Raw genomic sequence first — 18,211 nt, 5'->3', positions numbered from 1 at the left:
AAAACCATGAAATTCGACAAGCTAACTTTTTTTTATCAAGGTCAGGTGGAGTCGCAACACCAACACCTTTTTTTTTTCCTTTTTTTTTTTTTTTTTTTTTTTTTTTTTGTCAATTGCATCTAATTATTAGCATTTTATAGGGAGTTTAACTTTCTTAACACTCTATTTTTTTTTTAAATATTTTTTCAAATTTAAAAAATAACATTGAAACCTTGGAATTTCAAATGGGGCCCTCATTTCCCAAATATCATAAAGAAAATAAAATTTCACGAATATTCATATCAAAATTTGTTGGAGATCCATAGGCAATTTGTTAATTTTAATTTGTAAAACCTATATATTATACATAATTTGCGCACACAATATGCATACAGGCTAGCAAAATTTGTGCTTTCTTTTTCTTTTTCTTTCTCTTTCGTTTGTGGGGCAACTAAGCTCATTACTTTAAGCATCAAGGCCTGCTTTTTCTCAAACCATCGGAGGAAAAGGAGGAGAAACAACAAGAAATCAAAAAAAATAAAGGGGGGAAAAGCAAAAACAGGAAAAAAATTAAAGAAATTAAGAGAGGAATTAGAGGAAGAAAGAGTGTTTTTGTTTTTTCTGGTTGAAGAAGAAGAGCGAGAAAGAACCAGAAAAAGAAATGTCTACTCAAACTCAACCACATAAGCAATCTAGCGAGCAGCTTCAAACACTGATGCAAGCTGGTCAAATTTCAGGGAGTTTGAGTTTCAGTGGGTTAATGTCGAAAGAAGATGAAGAGATGTCTAAATCTGCTCTCTCAACTTTAAGGCGAAAGAGGAAGAAATAGAGAAGAAAAAATTGGAGGTTAAAGAAAGAGTTCAAGCTCAGTTGGGTCGTATTGAAGAAGAAACCAAACGTTTAGACCAATCACATTCTCCCTTTCCTTTCTTATCTCGCCAAAGCCTTAACGACTGGAGCATAGCGAGCCCCCTAACGAGCGCTAGGGGCGGTGTTCTCCTTGTCTTAGCGAGCTTAGCGACAATTTCTAGCAAATACCACAATTTCTAGCAAAAATAGGTTTTAAGGACAAAATGAGGCTATGGAGGCTGATTAGGGTTTGGTCCAAATGATATAAGGTTGCTTAATAGGGTGCAAGTCAAGGAATTAGGGTTTTAGTTATCTGTCACGTACGCCTCGCGTACATGCTTGTACGCCCAGCGTACGAGCGTCAGCCACCCGACACACACTCACGCGTACGCTAAGCGTACCCAAATGTACGCCAAGCGTACAGAAGGACCTTTTTTTGCCAAAAAAGAAGTACTTGAGGGTAAACAATGTAATACCTGGATTGGAATGTTACAATTGTGATCGTAATGTAAGGGGTTGTTTAATAGGATCTGTCGAAATTATTTAGACATTTGTCTTGAATGAAAGCATGTTGTTTGGTTAGACATCTAAATTGATGTGCTGAATAATGAAAATGACAATGTTACCATTCTAGTGCAGAAAATAAGTCCTTATATTGCAAAATCAAAATATAACTGAAGCAGTAAATCTTTATATTGCAAACTCAAAATATAATCGAAACAAATATTGGATATTTTTTTCTTATATAAGGTTAATCAAATTCCTTTGGTGTTAAAACTTCATTGTTTGTACCGAAAGCTAATAAGTTCTACAAAGATATTAGCACCAAGGTTAGTTCCAACCACATATAGGAGAATTTCACGTTTTATACGATGAAGATGATTAACTACTTCACACATGTCATCTAATTATTATGCAGTACATAAGCACTTAGACTGCACAAGCAAACAACAAAGTTGCTAGTTGTACGAACACTCGAAACATAAATACGTTGCAAAAAAATATGCCCTATGACATGAAATAATAGAAACTTACGGTGTGTGGAACCCATCCTAGCCCTCGGTGGTTGCTTACAACAACATTTCATCCATGTTTTGTCATTTGTATACAATCTTCTTAATATATTGGAATACAAGTTATAACTTATTAACATGAAAAGCGATAAAAAAAGCATTAAAAACTTCTTCATAAGATCAAGTAACTCACAGAGGAAGAAAAATCCCTTGTTAAGCCATAAATCACAAAAACTCGATTGGTTTTGTTGAGTTGAATGTTTGTCTCTATAGCAGCATCATCGCTTAAATAAGTTTATTATATCATCATCATAATAAATTTCAGTGAAGAGGCTTAAAGATATAGGGAATATGTAACATCCACTTTCAGAATGTATCTTATTTTGGGATTATGGACCGTAATTTGACCCTGTAAAGGCCTTGGGCTTCTAGGGAATAGATTTTAGACCCTATGGGATGATTGATGATGTCAGATAAGTGATATAAACCTTCGATTGTACTTTGGAGTTAAAGAGGGTAAAATAAGAAAAGTAATATTTCAGAGTTCTTTCATGAATTATGATTTTAGTTTGGAGTGTTTTTAGTCATAAGTGATTAAATAGAATTGTGGGGCTCGTGAATACCTTCGCGTGGATTTAAAGATCACTGAAATCAGATTTGAAACGAAGAAGTTATGGTTGTTTAAAGTTGGAGTTGTGAAGTTATCTCCTACGCTGAGCGTATGTGGAAATATTGATCGGGGTTTTATTGATCTACGTTGAGCGTAGGTTAGGCTACATTAAGTGTAGCCGCGACAGATCAAAACCCTAAATATAGGGTTAGGTGCCCTATTTAAAGGCTCTAAGTCCTTGAGATCATCCACATGCTCAACCTCCACCCTCCTAAAACGTTCCTTTGAAACCCTAGCCGCCAATTGTGAGTTTTGGAGCTTTTAAAGCGTTTTATGTGCTCTTTGAAGGAAGAAGGTGTTTGTAGAAAAAGATGTAAAGCTTCAAGGTGTGTAGATTTGGGATTTGCAAACCAACATCTATCTCTAGAAGGTATAAAGCTTTCATCTTGATGCTTGTCCATGTTAGATCTAGTATGGTTGTGAGTTTTATAATTTTGTCCCCATAATCTTGGTCCTTATGAGTATGGGTTACTCCAGACCACTTGAATGCCTTCTTCTGATATTTTTGAGGTTACAGTGTAACGTCCCAAAATTTCATAGTAAAATTTTCACTACCAAAACAATAAACCGTACAAAGGAGTTGTTCCAAAATCAATCAAAGTGCATATATATCATTAAAACATCAGAGTAAAATCACAAATAGCCAACGCGGAAAACTCTGGGGGATCTTGTGCAGTCATGTTGGGCCCTTCCGGTTGGAACCGGAAGTACCTGAAACCATGAACATAAAATCGTAAGCACAAAGCTTAGTGAGTTCCCCAAAATACCACATGTCATACATAGAATAGAGAATGTTATGTGCCAACCATAGTCTTACAATCACTATCATGCCATGAGCTGTATCATGGTCTTTCTTGCTAAGCTGGGGGGCAAAAACTCAGGTATTACAAACAAGTACCAAGAGCCACGAGCGTATGAGACATGAAAACGGGGCACTGATGTTGGAGAACAGGGGAAGACGGGAATAATTTTCGTTCAGATACACCTTGAAATCTTATTTATACACATGTTTTCTTAAGATTGAGATGGGTAAAAATGCTTAAACCAAACAGTCTGAATCTTAAAGATTCAAACAATATCTCTCTATTAATTGAGCCATTAAGAAGCTACAAAACAACCCTAAGTTAATATTAAAGAAAATAACATGAATTTATTTTTATAAAAAAATACCAATTTCTCTAAAATTGAGCATTTTGGGTCGATAAGGGTCGGACATCTGATCCAAATCTACTCTTCCCATTTTTTATTTTTTTTTGGGAATGTGGTATCCATCAAATCTCAGAATAATATTTTGGACCATTGATTGTTGACAATAATAGCTTCTGATGAAGAATAGGTTGCGGTGTTGTAGGTATATTCTCTCTACTTATATTTTTTATTAATATTTTCTCGATCTAGATAGTGAAAAAAACGTAAGCCATAAGCCATAATAATAATAATAATAATAATAATAATAATAATAATAATAATAATAATAATAAGAATAAGAATAATAATAATAATAATAATAATAATAATAATAATAATAATAAACTTGTGTGTAATACGATGATCGTGTCTGAAACATGAAAATTTGGCTCAAAATTTTCCGTTAAACTTATGGTAAAAATATGTAGATATCGAGCAATCGTCAATACTTAGTGTTAATTTGCATCAATAATAAGGATATTTGGCATTTATTTGATAGAAATGTGTTTCAAAAACATGAATAAGTGTTCCATAACATGAACCGTTATGGAACATGATGAACTGGTATGGAACACACAATTATGTCCGAAATACGCATAGCCAGTCTGGAACAAGTTCCCAAAATGTTTTCTATTGACTTGTTTTACTATTATTCTAGTATGACCGTGTAAATGAAGTTGTACCGACAACGAATTGCAAACCTTAGTTGGTTCAAGTCATTATTGCAAGGCTACAACCTGCCACATCACGAGAGGAGTTTTCAAGGCATTATGTTTTGGGAAGTGGGTTGATGTACTGATAAGCATGGAAGGGTGTCTATTGATCGTTAGTTACATTTTTTCCAATAAGGTTGCTTCCAATCCGCAGTCCGATGTGGATGAACTAATATTTTCGTTAGCCGACTACAACCTATGCTTTGAAACGAGAGTATTATGCTTGATAATGTATTTATGGTTTGGTTACTATTTTACAGCTAGTTTTACAGTCACATGTTTTCAAAATCGGGTGTTTCCATTTGTCTCAGTGAATGACATGGTGAAAGTTAGTGATTTGGAGGCCATATTCAATAACTCACTTCATGAGTTATCCGACGAAGATGTCATAGAGTGACATTATTGTATATGTTGGATAGAGGGTTTTGTGGTAGAAACTATCGTCAACATGTTAATGATGAATTCTTTGCACCCGTATTCAATTTTAACTAGTTCAACATGTATCGTGTAATTTATAATTTTAATTTACTTTTAATTGGGTTCGCTTTATTAAAAAAATTATCTAATTCATTGATCTATTTTTTCTTCCACAAGTACCTTTGGGATAGGGAAGTTTGATCACACGTTTTGAAACATATTTTGATTATGCTTAACAAAATCGAGGAGCATATTCGCCCCACTAGTTCAAAAGCAGGCTAAAGACTTTCATATACCCTACATGGATTTATTTAAAATTTTAAGATAGAATTGTTTTATTTTTTTTGCATTAATATTGATTTTTAGCATAATTATGTGTGTTAATACTTTGACATTTTAATTTGATAGATATGGATCATGGAGACATTTCTATAGAGTAGAACATCTGGCAACCTAATATCGGATGCAATCCTTTAGGTCATTGCATGGTCGAGGCTTTGACCCTTGGCTTCATTCGATTATGCTTGTATCATTGATGTTTTTGGGGTATGAATATTAATGTAAAATTTATTCATACTGTACTTTTTTTATATTAACTTTATTTATGATTAGGTGGACCATCGTCCGATTGAGAGATTAGATCCTACTGTCACGGACCAGGTTTTTGGAAGTCTCCGAAACCATGTTGAAAATACGGGAACGAAAAAGAATACTCGAGGAGTCTTCGGATAGATCAAGAACACTCTAAGGGACCCTGGAAGACGCTAGAATATTATAGATGTCCATAGAACAAGATAGACTGACCAGACAATACACGAAGCTAGAATGACCGTGAAGACTTTTGAACGATCTAGAACATGCTAGATCATACAGGAACGACTTGGATAGTATTGGAAGATCCTCGAGATCTCTAGAACATTGTAGAATAGTATAGCATAATATGGATTCTTGTAACATTCGGTTCCAGGTATTTCTTGTTTGGTCCTTTGAGTTTAATATTTTTTGCAAAAATGGCCCCTCATACGTTGGGCGTACATTTGGTACGCTTAAAGTACATGCGCGGTTGGAGACGGGGGACTTAACCACGTATGCTAAGCGTACATGGTGTACGTGGGGCGTACGACAGCCAAGACCAAACCCTAATTTTTAGGGCATGGGCCCTATTTAAACATCATTATGGCCTTTGTACACTTACTCTCATCATCATCCACTATTCATTCCCCCTATTAAAACCCTAAGTTCATCCTTTTATGGCATTTTAGTGTGTGTTCAAGAAGAAGGAACTTGGAGACCAAACATTTGTTGAGGTTGAGCTTCTAGATCCAGAGTCTTCATCAACTTTAGGAGCTTTTGAAGGTAAAAGTTCTTACATTGGTGATTCATTTTGATTGTTAGAGTTTAGCGTTTGTTTGTGAGTTTTATTTTGTCCCATGGGTTCTCTTTGTGAGTTTGGGCAACTCCAAAAGTTAGAGGTAAAAAGTCCTTAATATGAGCTTTGTTGGACAAAAATGGATGTTGGATTCCATTAAGACATGTTAAGGCATAAAGTTGCCAACTTTATGCATTAGGACCCTGAAATGGACAAAATCTAGAAGTTGGACCTTATGGCTAAATGGATTAAGCACTAAATGGATTAAGGTGGCAAGCAGCTCAGTACGCCGAGCATACCAAGGGAGTACGCAACACGTACTGGCAAACAGTCGTGTACGCCGAGCGTACGCCCCTTAGTGTTGTTTTGGACTTCAGATGGGCTTTGGACCTTTGGGCCTTAGTTAGGTGTTGTGCCTTGGCTTGTTTAAAGTAGGTGGGCCTTAGGATTCTACTAGTGGGCCTTAAGTAGTATGAGTTGGGCCTTAATAGGCCTTGGGGCCCATTATGGTGTTATTGGGCAAAGTGTGGTTAGGCCCATTATGGGAAGGGTAATATGGCCTTTTATCCTAATAGTGTGGGTCGGGATTTTAGGCCCACGGTTATAGGTTATAACCTAATTTTGATTAGGACGATTTGTTTATGTTCAGTGTGGGATCTTCCAGTTCAGTAGCCGATCAGTTAGTTATTATCAGCGGACTGAGGTGAGTTTTTCACTGTATCAATGGGTCGAAGGCACCAAGGCCGGCCCATTACCCATTATTTGTGATATAGGGTGTTAGCTATATTTGAGATATGTGCATGAAATACCAGGATTTGGCCCCTAGCAACTTTATGAAAGCCCAGGATATGGCCCCTGATATTTGTATGAAAGACCAGGATCTGGCCCCTAGCAACTATATGGAAGACCGAGATTTGGCCCTCGACAGGAAATTACTTGTAAGACTATGGTTTGGCCCATAGCAATTATTTATTTAATGTTTGGTATGTGGTACTTGGGGAAACTCACTAAGCTTTTGCTTACAGTTTGTATTTATCTTTTCAGGTACTTCCGGTACTAAGGGAAAGGGTCCGGCGTGATGGCACAACATTCTCCCCTCACTATTTTTCGCACTTATTGATATTTTTACTCTGATGATTTGACATTCACTACTAGAAAACAACCCTTTAATGACGTGCAAACAATGACACGCAGTGACTTACGATACACAAAAGTGTGCGTCCTAAAAATAATGCCATCTCTTCTAAAATTTGAAGGATAGAGGACACGCATTTGTGCATGCCCTGAAATTAGTGTCAGAAAAAAATATGGAGGACGCCTATCATAAAATGTGTGTCATGTAAGTGTGTGGATTTATATTTTTTTAATGAAACATGCGTTTTGAGCGGGAAATGAAATCCCCAAAAATTAAAACCCTGCCTATGTGAAAAATTAAAACCCCCTCCGCTTCCGATTAGCAAGAAAGAAGCCTAGGGTCTTCGTCTTCCTTTCTCTCTCTCTAACCTAAAACCCAACCTGCGATTTCATAGAGATCTCTCATGGCTTTCCATATCTCACTTAAATCGTAATAACAATCAATCATTATCTTCACCTATTGCCATCACTTAAATCTATCTTATTCCGATCGCCCTGCCTTAATTGACCCTAACTCCCATCAAATCATCACTTTCTCCCAGCTCAAACGAAAAATCTTCGATTTCGCACAGACACTACACTACACTTACAGTGTCTCCAAAGGCGATGTCGTTCTGATCTTTTCTCCGAACTCCATCCTTTTCCCTGTAGCCTTTCTCGCCGTTACCTCCATTGGCGCCATCGCCACCACCGCTAATCCCCTATACACCGTTAAGGAACTCTCCCACCAAATCAGCGATTCAAAACTTAAGCTGATTATCACGGTTGACCAACTGTTCTCTAAGGTCAACGGCTTCAATCTGCCGATAATTAATCTGGGAAACTTCTCAGATTTGATAGAGAAATCGCGTAACCATGCCGCTCTGTCTCCCTCCGTTTCTCAATCTGATGTCGTCGCGATACTTTATTCTTCCGGTATAACCGGATTGAGCAAAGGAGTGGTGTTGACTCACCGGAGCATAATTGCGACGGCGTTAATGGTAACATCCCATCAAGAATTCTACAAGGAAGGGTGAAGCGTGTTTCTATGCGTGGTCCCGTTGTTCCACATCATGGGATTGATCACCTTCACCTACGCACAGTTGCAGAGAGGGAACACCACAATTGTGATGGCGAGGTTTGAAGTGGAGACGACTCTGGATGCAATACAGAGGTACAAGGTAACACACCTTTACACTGCACCGCCTGTTGTGGTGGCGCTGGTGAAACAGTCGGCGGTTGTCAGAAGGTACAACTCCTCATCGTTGCAGGAGATTGGGACCAGTGCAACACCTTTAAGCAAGGACACCATGGATGAATGCTCCAAAAATTTTCCTCAAGAAAAGATGTTACAGGTAAGTTATCCAAAATCCAAAAACTATCTCCATTTCAAATACACATATCAAATCTGTTTGGTATTTCGGTAGGGATATGGAATGACACAGGTGGAATTATATCAATTGAGGATACTGGTGCAAAAGAAACATATTTCTCTGATGATTCTGCTCATATGGTTTTGGTGAGAAAGCTTTGTTTGTGATTTGTTTGTGAAGTAATAAAAAAACTCTAGGTAGGGTCACAAATTCATGATCATTAGCATTCTAATCTATCGGATGTGAGCCCCATTATTGCATATGAAAATATGAAAATAGATGACCATATTAAGGTATGCATTCTTTTCCAAAAATGAAATTGATATATTAGACCATTGATATAATAACATTTAGATTAAAATTGCACAGAGGTTGAGAATTTCGGTTACTGACTACTACTGATGTTGTTGTAGTTCAATGAAGAAGCACGATCTCCCTTTGTGAAGAAGTTTAAAACCATTGTTCATCCTGGAGAGGTATTATCTATTTTGTTTATGATGTTTTTCATAAGATTAAGATTAAAAACATATTTATTTGACATTTAATTGTATTTATGAAGGTAAACCGCATCAGGGAGCTTCCTCAAAACAACAAAATAGTAGCAACACACACAGACAGCCCTGATGTACGCATTTGTTTTCCATTTTTCATTTTTGGTCCTTTATTTTATTAGTTTTTGATGTATTCTTTTAATGAAATATAATTTTATAAAACCAGGTCCTAATTTGGGATGTTGAAGCTCAGCCCAATCGCCATGCTATCCTTGGAGCCACAGAGTCGCGTCCTAATCCTTGGAGCCACAGAGTCGCGTCCTACCCGTTCGGCTAACGACCCTCCACCAATCAAGGAAGCGGTGGGTGAGAGTGGACACCCATTAAACGACCATTTTATAGGCCATAACCTTATACCCCCCTTATAGATCGGCTTTGTGAATGAGGCCTACTAACGGTAAGACTAGCATTTTAGTTATACATACATAATATTAGACTTTCAATGTTATATATATAGTATAAGGGTGTATTTTACACTTTTAAAATACTAGGTGGTTTAATTTTATAAATTACACTTTTAATTTAATTAAATATAAACCATATCATTATGGATTTATTAACTCTCTTTTAGTTATACACTTAACTAATTTAATAAAACCATAAGGGTGTAATATGAACTTTTCAAAATTAGAGTTTTTAGAATTTAGACTTTTTCAAAATTAAACCTTTTAATCAAACAATTTAAATTCCAAAACTTGAGGGCAAGTTTTGAAACTTTTCAAAACAATTAGGTTTTAATTTCACTTTAAAATTTTCGAAATTTAATACTATTTAAATTAAAATTTTAAATATTAAAACTCTTGATTTAATAATTATCTTGAATTAAACTATTAATTTAAATTATTAAATCATAAGGGATTATCTAAATCATGAAGGATAATTACCAATTAAACAATTAATTTATCCTAATCCTTTTAATCCCTCTAAAATTCGAAAATCATGGGATAGGATAATTCAAAATCTTTAATTACCATATATAACCATTAAAGGATAATTACAAGATATAGGATAATCCAAATCCCTAAAATTTAGGATCTTATCTAGGGGAGGAGGCTAATTTCGAAAATCATGGGGTTTTTCAAACCCTAGATTTCGAAATCTTGAGGCTTAAGGAAAGGATTTGAAAAACCCTTTCAAATTTTTGCAAATTAGGGTATAGAAACCCTAATCTCGAAATTTCTTGCCTCCTAGGGTTTATTGGCAATAAACCCTAATATGTCAAGGTCATACAATTGTATAATGCTAATTGAAAACAAAAACCAAAGGCTCTGATACCACTGTTGGGTTTTGTACAAACAATCCTATGTGTGCATGCAACCCTAGAGTTGGATCTATGTTATCACTATTAGTTATGCAACATTATGAACACATAATAAAACCCTAATGATGCTTACTATTTTCGAAATTAACCAAAAAGGTTAGATTACATACCTCTTGTTGTTATATTGTAATAACAACTTAAATCTTCAAAAACCCTAAGTCTTGAAAGCAAGCACCACAAGTGTAGTGCCTCTAATGGCTCACAAACACCACAAGCAATTGGAGATGATATAGAGAGAGGGAAGAGGTATAGAATTTTGTCCCTAGGACCCCTTGGGAAGGCATGGACGAATTCATGAGCTTTAGGGGTCTTTATATAGGTGTAGAGATTAAGGTTTTAGTCCTTATCCTTATCTAGTTGCTTGCCCACCAAGCAATCATAAGATAAGCCTTGAAATCCCTTATCCTTTATCCTTTGGACAATTTCAAGGATCCTTATCTCCTTGAATTCGTTCAACCCATATTTAGGATAACCATTACCATATTTTGTAACTATCACATAATTACAATTCAGCCCCTCTAGTTTAATTAATTACACTTGATCACAAAATTAATTCTTAATTAATTATTGACTGATATTAATTAAACAAATATGATTTCTCCTTTAATATATTATTCTTATAACATATTAATAAATCATAATAACCTTTTTCTCTATTATTTCTCCAGACAAGTTGCTTTGGTGAAGGCAACCCAAAAGGACCATGCACAATCGGGTCAAGTACTTACCAAATATGGTTACAGGCTTAGACACTAATCCAACAGTCTCCCACTTGGATAAGTCTAGTAACCACAAATGTAAGTACAACTCGATTAGCAATCGTAGCTCTCAAAGACGCTGTCAAACTCTGATCTTATCAGTAACCTGTCCTTTAGATAAGGGATCATATATTCCTCCATTCTAGATATCGTATAGACGTGAGACATGGATTGAAATCATTCTCTCAGTCTATGTGTTGTTTCCCGATTTCCGATTTACGACGACTGACTAATTGAACAAATCAAATTAGCCCTAGCCCGGCCGAGCATTTACGTTTGTCATCACTAAATCATCGAGGGGCCCACAAATATCGCTTTTATCCCACTTTGGATAAAAGGAACGGATAAACTTCGACTCAATGTTTGCTTGCACTCACTCACCAAATCACACACAACAATAAGTTTTATAACACCAAGTTACTGGTGCGTTTACATATTATCAATGTGTAACCGATTCGCAAGATACAACTCACACATCTCGGTTTCAAGAATACAAGATGTTATCGTCTCACCAATCGCTCGTGATAAAATCCATGAAGCGATCCAAGTGAGCGTGGGTTTAATCCAATGCTCAAAATCATATTCATAAGCACTCATGAACGTTGCAGCAAACCTTTGCTATGTCTAATACACTTTAGACAATCTACAAACCAATTCATGACAGTCTTCATTCATACCTACTTCCAACATATGAACGACTGCGGACCGTTTGAATAATTCGATTATTCTTAATAAACTCAATTCTTCTGGAAGTCAAAACATGCAAAGAGAAACACAAGAATAATACTAATCCTATATGGTCTCAAACCTTTGAGTATAAATAAAACACCTTTTATTTATCACCATATCGATTACTCATTATCCATTGTTTAATGTTTCAGATAATCAACTTTATAACTCGAATCATAACCACAATTGTCCCATGCTCAAAGCATGCACACTTTGGTTTCCTATGGTCCATACTTTGTGAAATAGATTAATTGAAACTTTTCAAATGCAACTCATTTCACAATCCCCAATCCTTATAATTAGTGTAAGAATACCAAATTCTTGCCACCTTTTAGAATATGTCAAATTCTAATATTTTATGCAATGATCCTCTTGTGAAGTCACGGCACAAAAATCACAAAGACTCGGCCAACGAAATCACAAGGTACTCTATCAAAATTGTTACAGAACAATTCTATAGATGTGATGTCTCTCACTCAAAGTACATTCCTTTGAACATCCTTTTGCATAAAATTTTCTAATCATGTAAATTCTTAATTTCCAACTCCCAATTATGGAAACATTTCCATATTTACCATATGATAACTCATTCTTAATAGAATCTTATCTATTCATAATAATGTCGATATGATCCATTCAATACCATACTTCCAACTACTCACAAGCGACCAATCCTCAGGGAACTTTTGGGTCGTCCTTTGATAGTTGTTTAAGTATCTTAGTCAATACCAATTCTTGTCCTTTTCCCTTCTTAATGCGCTAGACATTTGGAAAATTTTAGAATGGTCAAATATTATAGCAATTGCAATCGATCCTTTACCCGAAGCGTATGGGACACGATGCATAATGTCTTACATAAAGATACGATACTCTATCAATCTTCTGCCATAATATTTTATGTGTCACGTTCTTACAATTCGAACTATGAAGAGGGATACCGTAATCATAATCGAAGTTTAAGAAGACACTATGTATCCTTTGACTAAATTTATTAAAATTTCTCAATCTAAGCTTTAGATTTGAAATGAAGCACAATATTCTCTCCCTTAATTATAGCAAAACAACTTTTCAACCCTTACAACTTTGCAAAGTATAACTCTTGTTTTCTATAATTAATATTGCTAACTGGCAATACTTACCATAATAATCATGCTCCCACTTACATGATGATTATTTCTTTACCAGCATAACACTTATGTTCCCACTAGCTTCGACATGTATTCAGAAATTAGCTGAACTTCTAGAAAACAATTTCTTAAGTTCATATTTCTAATGCTAGATGCTTTGATAAGACTTTATCTAAGCTTCTCAAACTCATACACTTTTCCTTGGACAACTCATATGTATATGTCTAAACGATTCTAGGACTCATATCAACAAGTCTAAAATGTTCAGACCCATTTGCCATTTCCCACAATTCGAACTATGAAGAGGAATGCCACAATCATAGTTGAATTTGAGAAACCCAAATTACATAATGCTATCTTCAAAATCTCTCTTAGTGAAAGTGTTTCCTTACAATCATTCTTATGAATGAAAGAAACCTTATGACACTTAGATTTTGTGGTGTATTCGTTCTTATCCATGTAAATTTGTCATAACCATAATCACAAGATAATGTTAGTGACAAATCCAAACTCTTATGGATAGAACTTGTTCTTCTTAATTTCTTGCCATCAAGGGTCCCACCATTACTTCCAAGTTATTGAGCAGCTCACCCCTTCGTTTCAATGTACTTTCCATTGAACAAGGTGTCTTGCCCCTATACAATCCATTGAGAACTCGTAGAACTCACATGCATAATTAACTCGATTGGAATGGCACAGAAATAAAATTAGTGTCAACACGATAGGTTGTAAACCTCAAGTCGTGTGCTAGTGATGAATGATAAGGTTTATTCTTGATTTGTTCTTGAAACCTTTCAAGACCATTAAGACTCCCACTGACTCCTTGACATATAAGATTCTCTTGTCAATTAACATTTCTCGACAAACAAATATTCAAGAGTTAGTGTAGCTTTTATCAAGACAAAACACTTCACAAAATTGGTCCTAGTTGGTCTTTGTCTTGTCCAAGACATCACAACTTTCCACATTTGATGAATGTTATAAACCTTCTTAAGACTTGTCACTCAATGTCACAATCTTAACTCTAAGACTTGTTTTTTGGAACGAAGTATGATTGACTTCTTGATTTAACCATTTCTTCAATTCTTGATTCCTCTTCTCAGACATACAATTGCACTAAGACTCACTTAGAGGATTAATTGAGATATGGTGACCTATCATAAAACATAATAAAAGGTACTCTCCCTTCTTCTTAGAATAGAGAAACTTTTATCTTTCTGCTTACTTGATTCTTCTTATTCGTTCTGCTATTGATTGAAGCTCTTTCAATCAACTCAGAATTACACTTAATCTTATGAGTATAATCATATTTACTTAACCTTAGTAAATCATGACGAATATCTTTGTTACTCTTGTGGTGGATTTGACCAACACACAACTTTATGTACTCGATCTCCTAGTCCTACACTTGACACTTTGTCAAAGAATTTGTCTAAATTTCCAAATATGAAATTTCTCATTCATCATGCAATCAAGTTGTATGATTCCAAGTTTCTATCCAATTGAAACTTGGGCGATGAGAAACTTTCCCTATTTGGTAAATTCTTGACCTTTCCACAAATAATACAATTAAGAATCAAATCCATTATTGCTAATAATAGAAACTTACAAACATCAATTTTTTCATACACGCCATTGCAAGGATAAATAAATAATCAAAATTTATTTTATTGCGGAAAAATTTGTCCTTACAATGCAATTTAATTGAAAAATATGTTAATACATATTTCATAGCAATCTATTCTAACTCCAAGTAGTAGCTCAAAATTCTAATCTTCAAGCAATGCGATCGAAATCCATTTCTTCACGATTAGATTCAGCTCACTTCTTCCCTTAAGCCTCCTCTCTTTTCTTCGATCCTATAAAACATCAAAATGTAATCTTATTACATCATGTATTAAGAATCTAGAATAGGAACTTAAAAGAGTTAGTTAATGGATTTTACCTGAAGTAGAGCCATGCATCTTGACTCTCCCATCTCTTAGATTTCTCAGGTAGTTAGGGCAGCTTCGTCTCCAATGTCCCTTCTCTTGGCAATAAAATCAAATGGACTCCTTTGGCACAGCACATCGGACAATCATAGACTTAGTTCTTTCTAGACTTCCGATGTTGCCAGTGCCCATTGCAGTTTGGGAGTTTGACTCACCAGACAAATTTGCTTGATCAGCACGCCAAATCATTGCTGATTCAACAGCTATAAGCAAATAGGTGAGATCAATGAGGGTCACGTTGTGATGCATCATATAGTACTCTCTAACGAACTCACTATATGATTCAGGAAGTGACTAAAGGACCCAGTCAACAGCCAGCTCCTCACAGACAACATATCCCAACATTCTTAACCTATCAATGTGTGACTTCATCTCTAGGACGTGTGCACACACTGACTTTCCTTCTTCATGTTTACTTGCCAAAAGGACTTGAGTGAGTTTGAACTTTTCAATCTTTTGAACTTGTGGGTTAGGGAGAATAATAGGAGGAGGTGGAGGAAGTGAATCATGATCTCTTGTTCCCCGATCGAATCGTGGAATATCATCTTCATGTGAAAAGCTTGTTCCACGGGATTTGGGAAGACCATAGTTGTCATACTTTGACATCTACAAAACGGGAGAAAAATTCAAGTTAGTTGATTGATTGAATCCTTAATAAATCACCCAAATGAGATATTAAGGCTAGGACCCAACACAATACTCTACAATTTGGGAGATGGATGCCGTAACCCAAATTGCAGAACATTTGAAGGTAAGTGAATGACGATTCACTAATTTCCACCTTGAAAAACGAAGAAGAAATTTAAGTTTTAAATCTATTGAAAATTCCTAGATCTTTTGACATTCATTGAACTTTTCAATGGCATGTTTAAATCTCGATATGCCCCTCGATTTGTGACTGGAATGCCGAGGATCACAAAACAGGGTGTGAATAACCATGCAAACTTACATGGTGCCCCCAATGTTACAGTCACCTATTCGATGTGCCGGTTAACCACACACGCTCCACCGAACTATGACAAACAATGAGTCATCCTTTGCTACCTTTGCTTAGAACCATTTAGTGTGTCGGTTAACCACACGCGCTCCACTAACGTCTTCGCAAGGGCACAAAGTGTAATTTCATGGGATTGCATCAATTCACTTTTGCCTAAAGTAACTAAGATTGAGAATTTTGTAAAAACATTTAGTTACTTTATACTTCATTATACTTTTAATGGAAAGGGTTTTCCCTATCCTACCCGTTCGGCTAACGACCCTCCACCAATCAAGGAAGCGGTGGGTGAGAGTGGACACCCATTAAACGACCATTTTATAGGCCATAACCTTATACCCCCCTTATAGATCGGCTTTGTGAATGAGTCCTACTAACGGTAAGACTAGCATTTTAGTTATACATACATAATATTAGACTTTCAATGTTATATATATAGTATAAGGGTGTATTTTACACTTTTAAAATACTAGGTGGTTTAATTTTATAAATTACACTTTTAATTTAATTAAATATAAACCATATCATTATGGATTTATTAACTCTCTTTTAGTTATACACTTAACTAATTTAATAAAACCATAAGGGTGTAATATGAACTTTTCAAAATTAGAGTTTTTAGAATTTAGACTTTTTCAAAATTAAACCTTTTAATCAAACAATTTAAATTCCAAAACTTGAGGGCAAGTTTTGAAACTTTTCAAAACAATTAGGTTTTAATTTCACTTTAAAATTTTCGAAATTTAATACTATTTAAATTAAAATTTTAAATATTAAAACTCTTGATTTAATAATTATCTTGAATTAAACTATTAATTTAAATTATTAAATCATAAGGGATTATCTAAATCATGAAGGATAATTACCAATTAAACAATTAATTTATCCTAATCCTTTTAATCCCTCTAAAATTCGAAAATCATGGGATAGGATAATTCAAAATCTTTAATTACCATATATAACCATTAAAGGATAATTACAAGATATAGGATAATCCAAATCCCTAAAATTTAGGATCTTATCTAGGGGAGGAGGCTAATTTCGAAAATCATGGGGTTTTTCAAACCCTAGATTTCGAAATCTTGAGGCTTAAGGAAAGGATTTGAAAAACCCTTTCAAATTTTCGCAAATTAGGGTATAGAAACCCTAATCTCGAAATTTCTTGCCTCCTAGGGTTTATTGGCAATAAACCCTAATATGTCAAGGTCATACAATTGTATAATGCTAATTGAAAACAAAAACCAAAGGCTCTGATACCACTGTTGGGTTTTGTACAAACAATCCTATGTGTGCATGCAACCCTAGAGTTGGATCTATGTTATCACTATTAGTTATGCAACATTATGAACACATAATAAAACCCTAATGATGCTTACTATTTTCGAAATTAACCAAAAAGGTTAGATTACATACCTCTTGTTGTTATATTGTAATAACAACTTAAATCTTCAAAAACCCTAAGTCTTGAAAGCAAGCACCACAAGTGTAGTGCCTCTAATGGCTCACAAACACCACAAGCAATTGGAGATGATATAGAGAGAGGGAAGAGGTATAGAATTTCGTCCCTAGGACCCCTTGGGAAGGCATGGACGAATTCATGAGCTTTAGGGGTCTTTATATAGGTGTAGAGATTAAGGTTTCAGTCCTTATCCTTATCTAGTTGCTTGCCCACCAAGCAATCATAAGATAAGCCTTGAAATCCCTTATCCTTTATCCTTTGGACGATTTCAAGGATCCTTATCTCCTTGAATTCGTTCAACCCATATTTAGGATAACCATTACCATATTTTGTAACTATCACATAATTACAATTCAGCCCCTCTAGTTTAATTAATTACACTTGATCACAAAATTAATTCTTAATTAATTATTGACTAATATTAATTAAACAAATATGATTTCTCCTTTAATATATTATTCTTATAACATATTAATAAATCATAATAACCTTTTTCTCTATTATTTCTCCAGACAAGTTGCTTTGGTGAAGGCAACCCAAAAGGACCATGCACAATCGGGTCAAGTACTTACCAAATATGGTTACAGGCTTAGACAC

At 35.2% G+C, this 18,211-nt stretch overlaps 1 long non-coding RNA gene and 1 pseudogene across 1 annotated transcript; both read left to right on the top strand.

Moving 5' to 3' along the window:
• The first annotated feature begins 6,739 nt into the window (after positions 1-6,739).
• Positions 6,740-8,834, top strand: LOC145122189 (putative CoA ligase CCL7; annotated as a pseudogene).
• Positions 8,835-9,095: 261 nt separating this feature from the next.
• On the top strand, positions 9,096-9,474 carry LOC145119155 (uncharacterized). Its single transcript, XR_013713705.1, has 3 exons — positions 9,096-9,160; positions 9,244-9,309; positions 9,402-9,474. It is a non-coding gene; the product is annotated as an uncharacterized LOC145119155 (long non-coding RNA).
• The last annotated feature ends 8,737 nt before the right edge of the window (positions 9,475-18,211 follow it).

Source organism: Lactuca virosa, chromosome 6 (assembly GCF_052849685.1).
Source record: "Lactuca virosa cultivar CGN04683 chromosome 6, Lactuca_virosa_CGN04683_v6, whole genome shotgun sequence".
Lineage (NCBI taxonomy): Eukaryota > Viridiplantae > Streptophyta > Magnoliopsida > Asterales > Asteraceae > Lactuca > Lactuca virosa.
This window is presented reverse-complemented; position numbering and strand designations above follow the sequence as displayed.